Genomic DNA, 7,688 nt, shown 5'->3' on the forward strand with positions numbered 1-7,688 from the left:
TCAGGGATTACCAAGAGATGTCACGCATAAATATCCACACGCTATGGATGCCACTCTGCTGTTGTTATAGGAGATGCCATGACATTTAACGCTGCGTCTCATTTCTTCGTTTATTTTAGCCTCCACTACGTTGAATAACGAATGGTCATTTTCGGGTGGTATGGTATCAGTTGGACAAGTCCTATTGTCCTAAGCGAAACATTGTGGGGGCTATCCGCAAATAGCTGAACTCACCAGTTCTTAAATTGAACGAATACGTCCCTGACTTCTCATTACAGTCACAGTGAGATGCAACTCATGGCACGTTTACGATGGACCATGCCATTTAGAGATTCTGGTCACTCACTCACACTTAAAAGGTGAATTTAAGTTCACTATAGGACCTACCACATTGTACCCCTGTTTCTGGCAAGACTTACAACAAAAGTTAAGTGTGTTAAATTGGTGACAGCATGTCTTTTTATGGGAGCACAGATAGGACAACAACAATGTAAGAAAATACTAAAGAAAAACAAGTTAACACAGAGAGTTTGTTTTTTTGATATTTTGATTTTTAGTTATTTTTGATTTATCAAAAAAGAAATTAGGCATGACATAGAGATAATAGTGAATCACAATTATTAGAAGTCCAATTGAAACGCGCTTCTTTTGGTTTCATCAGATCTAGTTGAACATTATTTTGTAAAACTTAATTCCTTATATTTGGCATTTTCTTTAATATGAACATAAGATTTTCCATATACTTGAAACGGGGTGGGGTTAAAGGGGCTACATAAAGGGTTATCTAACCTCAACCAAAAAAGAAGGAATGTGAGTGAAGTTGACTGATCGCTTTGATATGTAGTTATATTTGTAAACAGTTTTACGACTTGAATTTGAACTCAAAGGCTTACGCCTAGTCAAGCCAATACACTAACCAGTATGCTAGTGAAGTGCTTATGAAAATAGAAGCTATCTGTCGTTAGTTTCGAACTTGTAAGCAACGAGCTAATTCTCTTTACAAAGTCACAAATTCAACTAATACCATACAAATTTCGTACCCATGTTCGATACCAAACAAAAAAATAATTAATTAATTAATAGTTAATTGACTAGTTTTTTTTTAAATTGATTCTTGTTTTGTCAGGTAGAAAAAATAATTAGCAAAATTTCAACTTGATCCGAGATTGGGTGTGGGAGAAATAACGTGTACAAAAACTGTACCAGTAAGACAGACAGAAAGACAGACAGCGATACAGACAAACAGACAGACAGACAGACAGAGAGAGTGAGTTGATATAAGATTTGTAATTAAAAAGAAACAAACACAATCAAACTCGAATCACGTGACAGTGTTCTACATACTCCATTCGTTCAGGCCTTTTTTTTTTGTGTGTGTGTCTATCAGCAGGAAGCACGATCTCTCTACTAGCAGTTGACCTCTTTTAGGCTGACGTCACATAGAACTTTATTTTTGTATTACAGGGCTTCAGAGCACAAGTAACACCTTGACACATTGATAAATGGTCACATATAATTGATACTTTCCCAACTCTGTGACATTACACGCCAGTCAAGATTTCTTTGAAAATGTTAAGTAGAACCAGGTATCTAGGACTGATATTAAACTCTTTAAAAAAAAATCTATTTATAGGGGAACATTTATTTTATTAGTTAAGCGTACCTGTTTTTTCTTTTTTGTTTTTTGTTTTTTAAATATCTTGACCTTATATTTCCGCCAAGAGGCACTCGGTTAAGAACGTCGATATTCCATTTCCTTTCAACTGCTGGGACAAATTTTTGGAAATGCTCCTTCTTCCCTAATGCATAGAATGTGTTGCTGTAGTCAGCCAGGAAAACTAATGACTTTGCAGAATTTAAGTCATTGTTTAACAAGCATGACTAGATTGACCTAGGGACATGCGTAGGATGTAATCATTTTTTTAAAAGTTATGTACGTATTTTATAAGATATGATAATTGTTCATCCATTTAAAATTTAAATCTGTGAAACTTGTAAGTTAGTTTGACACTATCGGCCTACATACTTAAATAAAGGTCTAGCTCTATCTATTAGCACAAACGCCTTATATCCGACTTCCTAGTACAACAGGGTTATAGCCAAAAGCGTCAATCGGACCGAGACCAAACGTCATAGATGGCCTCAACACTGACCTGCGGGCAGTGGAGACCAATAGCTCGTTGCCACGTCGTACAGATCTGTGACGGCTATTGATCTTCTCTGCCCAAAGGTTGTGACGTTGCAGGTCGGTGTACAGGCTTACTATGACGATTGGTCTCGATCAGACCCGAACCTAGGATTATACTAGAATCCTAGCTAAAACTTCATGTGGCGTAGCGCTAATAACGCGAATGTCATAGGTTCGATCCCCGTACTGAAATTTTGTTTTCTCTCTTTTCTTGCCAATGAAAAATAAAATTGAAATGTTTAGTTTTGTATATAAGTGGAACAAGACGTAGGAACTGATTGTAAATTTAAAAAAAAACATATCGCTTGTTCTGATATGATATTTAGTATTTCTGTTTCATTCATTCTTCGGTGTCTTTTGCCAATGCAAAACGAAACGATTTTTTTTTCTCAGAAACACAGCTGTTGAGGTGTCCCTACCCTTATTGACAAGAGATTATGCGAGAGTGTGTGATGTGTGTGTGTGAATACAAGTGCGAGTGTGAAAGTTTGTGTGGCTGTGTGTTAAAGTTAGAGACTTAAGTTAAAAAGTACTACCAAGAAATGTTATATTTTAGAAACGTGTGCAGGTTTTGGTTTTTGTTTTACATGTCCCGATATCCCTTCAAAATTGAAGATGATTACATACTAGCAAACAAACACATACAAACACTTACACACTAACACTTACATACAAACACTTACATACAAGCCTCCTGCAAAACGGCGCGGGATGTTAGTGGACAAGATTGAAACCTCGGACCATCAGGACGACGGTGCATAGCGTATTCCACTCGGTCAGGCAGCAGGAAACAAGAACAAAAAATATATAAACACTTACACACTAACACTTACATACAAACACTTACATACAAGCCTCCTGCAAAACGGCGCGGGATGTTAGTGGACAAGATTGAAACCTCGGACCATCAGGACGACGGTGCATAGCGTATTCCACTCGGTCAGGCAGCAGGAAACAAGAACAAAAAATATATTTTTATCTTTAATGGAAAAAAAACAAAACTTCAGACATATAAAAAATCATCTAAGTGCTAAATCTGCCAGCGTGCTTTACTGACAATTTATGCATGTCTAAGAACTCATGTAGACTAACGTTAGTTATGATTCGTAACTCTTTGGAGAGAGCTAAGTAGTCCAAATCTCTGCTAAATATCGATGGTGACATTGAGAAATTTTGGAACACTTAAGATGAAATTGTCTGTTGTATTTTAAATCTCTGCATGTAATTACTTCCCTTTGCAACTTCTCATGGGACTAAAGAAGTCAATCCTTGATACACAGCTGCAGTCAAAGGTTGGGCATCTGTAACCACCTGGTGCTGTTGCACTTTCACCCTGCCTTCTACTCCTGGTGTATATTCCATCTGTAACCACCAGGTGCTGTTGCACTTTCACCCTGCCTTCTACTCTTGGTGTATATGCCATCTGTAACCACCAGGTGCTGTTGCACTTTCACCCTCCCTTCTACGCCTGGTGTATATGCCATCTGCAATCCAGAACCCTTCCTGTATGCCTCTACTCCATGTGGATCTATCCAGTGCCACTTTTTCCCAGCTGTTAGTGTCGATTTGAAAAGACTTTATGCAGCATTTGCATATATCAATGACTACTTTGTACAAATACGAACAATTTATGCATTATATTATTATACTGTTGATATATTATACATTATATTATTATACTGTTGATATATTATACATTATATTATTATACTGTTGATATATTATACATTATATTATTATACTGTTGATATATTATACATTATATTATTATACTGTTGATATATTATACATTATATTATTATACTGTTGATATATTATACATTATATTATTATACTGTTGATATATTATACATTATACTTTTCATACATTAGCCTTTTTTGTTTCGGAACAACCAAAAATGTGGTTCAATGAAATTGGTTTCCGGTGTACTGAGTGATTTCTTCTTCAGATCTAACAAGACCATAACCCACAGACCAACCATTGGTTCAGTTACAATTCAGCCCACAGTTTAGTCAGTTTTCTATTAGATTCCTTGAAGATTTCACATTGTCAAAACCTCTTCTAAAATAGTGTATTTTGTAATGCATTAAAACGCTTTATCTTTGTCCACCTCGCCCCCACATTTTTGTTCATGGTATTAGTTCGCTTTAACCTAATTCCCTCAAGGTTTCAACCGTAACTTGGCCTTCTCGTGGTTTGACTTTGTATATCATTTCCATGAACTGTAAAGGTTTGGCGATAAACAGGATGTCAATGAATGGGGCAGTCATGTTCTATGGTAGCTTTGATATTTATATCTTGATCGAGATTAAGATTAAAATAAACTTGTGAAGAATTTCTTTTGTTCTTATAAATCCAAGCTATTACAATCTGTCGGTGAAAATTGTGAAGCAAGTATATTTATGAAATTCTTTTTAAATAGCAAATTTCGCTCTGCCCAGTTTTTACCTTGTAATGGTCAAATTCTTTCTCTTAATGTTTAGTTTCTATCACATAATGGTCAGTTTCTATCACGTAATGCTCAGTTGATATCACGTAACTGCTCACCTTCTAGTAAGAAATTGTCAGTTTCTATCTCGTAATGGTCAGACTTTAAACTTTCTAAACGATTCTCATTTTTTTACAAAGCTTGTATCATCTCACTCTGTCTGTCTGTTTGTCTGTCTGTCTGGTCAAAGGTTAGAACTATTGCAAATAAAATTATATGACTGATTCAAACTAATTGATACTACTACGCTGAATAAGCTTTTTTTTTTTTTTTAAAGTATTTTTTTATATTTTTCTTGTTCTGTTTTGAAATGAGGCTACTAAGTGACAATGAGGCTACTAAGTGACAGATTTCAGTCATTGCTCCACTACTTGGGTTTTACTTACCTTCCGGTAGTTACATAGTGTTATAGTTTTCTCGTTCCCCGCTATATGTAGACAGTTTTGAACTAAAAACAGGTTACGGATACAGTGGTAAGTAAGCGTTATAATCATGAAATTGGCTGTGGCAGATATATTCATTTAAACTGCAATCCTAATAATTGGGATGGTACTTGAATGGCTAGCAAGGAGTGTCAATGGGGATTTGGTTTCATTGTCAAGATTCAATGAGATAGTTTCTGACAACAAAATTAGCCACCTGACTAGTTTGTATCACTTGGACACTAAGCCCTATGAAACTGCTTCTACAAGCAGGTGAAGGGGAGATAGAGGATATCTAGCACCTGAATAACCAAAGAAAATGGAGTTTTATAATCCTGTTAAGTGAGTTAAATAGAGAAGCGCCCATTATTTCTAACCTCTGTATCCTTGTCATTACGATTACGGTTAGGCTCCCTATGGGTCTTATTTTCGAGGCAAAATCAGGAATTGAGCCCCTTATGCGTTTGGATTATCAATCATGGTAGTCCATTCGACAGCTTATCAGCTCATTGGGTGTCCAGTATAATGCGTAGAAGTTATGTACATCACATCAAACAGGTTAGGAACCATGCTGCACGGGCTACCCACGATTCATTTATCCAAATGTCCAGGAAATCAGCAACAGTGATTAATCTAGGCACAACTCATTTCTATCTAGAGAGAGAGCGGAGCCATACAAGTTTACTGAAGGATACATAGAGATGCATTGCTGTACAGCTTCTTCTAGCTTGTAATGGTCAGTTTCTATTACGCTATGGTCAGTTTCTATTACGTAATGATCAGTTTCTATTACGCTATGGTAAATTTCTATTACGCTATGGTCAGTTTCTATTACGCTATGGTCAGTTTCTATTAGGTAATGATCAGTCAGTTTCTATCACGCTATGGTCAGTTTCTATTACGCAATGGTCACTCTATTGTCAATAGTTGTCAAACGCTTGTAATGTTATTGTAATCTCATTAGCTTAAGTAAACATATTGTATTCTGTTTTCTTTATTACCGTTTAGTTTAGTTTTATTTAAGGGTATCATACATTACACACAACATATATACACACACACACACAGAGTGTTTTCAAGATGTGGCTTTATTAAGTGTCGTGTGTTCAGTATTACGTTGCAGCACTTGATGCAGACTTTTATCTTAGACTTTACCTGATGCATTCTTCTGTTATCATTTTCATCAACGACAGGTGATCAATCTCTCTTCTGTCTTAACTCTTTTATACTCTGTCTCAACGTTCTCTCTATCCCTCTCTCTGTTTCTCAGTCTCCCTCTCTCTGTCTCTCTCTCTCTCTTACTAAATCTTTCTGTGTGTTAGCTCTTTATCTCTCTTTTTTTCTGTCCTATTTCTTCATCTCATTCCCTCTCTCTTTCTGTCTTACTCTCTGTCTCTTTACTCTTTCTCTTTTTCTACTCTGTCTTCACTCTTTCAACCTCCATATCTCAGGTATACTCTTTTTCTCTGCTTCTGCCTTTACCAGTCTTATTCGTTTTTCTTTTCTTTCTCTCTCTCTCTCTTTCTCTCTCTCTCTCTCTCTTTCTCTCTCTCTCTCTCTCTTTCTCTCTCTCTCTATCTCTCTCTCTCTTTCTCTCTCTCTCTTTCAATTACTTTCAAGCCCCTGAACTCCATACACACACACTCTCTGTTCCTTGCTCTGTCGACCACTCTAGTTGAACGTTAAGATTGATCTATCTCTTCACATCTGTAACAGCCCAGTACTTTGGAATGAAGTGTTCATGAATATGAACTATTCTGTTCATAGACTTTATATCAAAGAGTTGGAAGAAATTAGAAAGTGTCATTCAGTTTCTTCATTCAGTGACATCGCTCTGCGGAGTGTTGATTGGCAACAAAGTGTTCCTACTCTTGCGTGACCAAAAAAAAAAAGTCATTTCTTTTGATTTGTCAGCTGGACGAATGTAATGGTAAATATAGTGTACACACTTATCTTGTTATCTTATAATAATTCAGACGTTACTTCAAAAAAGAAGATGGTCACGTCCTTCGCGTCATGCATTTAGTCATGCATTTTAACCAATGACCTAAATTCTACTAAGTCACTGGTTTTCTTGGCTAGCTCAGGCAACCCATTCCATGCTCTAATAGCACTAGGGAAGAAGGAGCATTTGTACAAATTTGTCCTAGCATATGGAGCAAGGAATGCGCCTTTATCTTTGTATCTTTCTGAGTACCTTATTAGATTTTGATTTTGTATTTGAAGATCATGGTTCAGTGTTTTATGTATAATTGCTACTTTACTTTTGAGTCTTTTATCCTGAAGGCTTTCTAAATTTAGTGATTTTACTAAACTAAAAGTGTTACTCTAGTCAAATGTGAATATTCGTTTGTTTTGAATCCCACTGCTCTATTTTGTGTCTGTTCCAGTTTCTTAATGTTTTCTTGAGTTGAGGGGTACTAAACAGACGATGTATATTCTATTATTGGCCTAACCAAGGTTAGATAACATTTTAGTTGTATGTTCTTATTTAATTTGTAGAAATTTTTTTAATAAACCCTAATGCTTTGTTTGATTTTTTGATAGTTTCTTCAATATGAGGATTCCATGACAGTTTTTCATTTAATA

Source organism: Biomphalaria glabrata, chromosome 6 (assembly GCF_947242115.1).
Source record: "Biomphalaria glabrata chromosome 6, xgBioGlab47.1, whole genome shotgun sequence".
In the NCBI taxonomy this organism is placed as follows: Eukaryota; Metazoa; Mollusca; class Gastropoda; family Planorbidae; genus Biomphalaria; species Biomphalaria glabrata.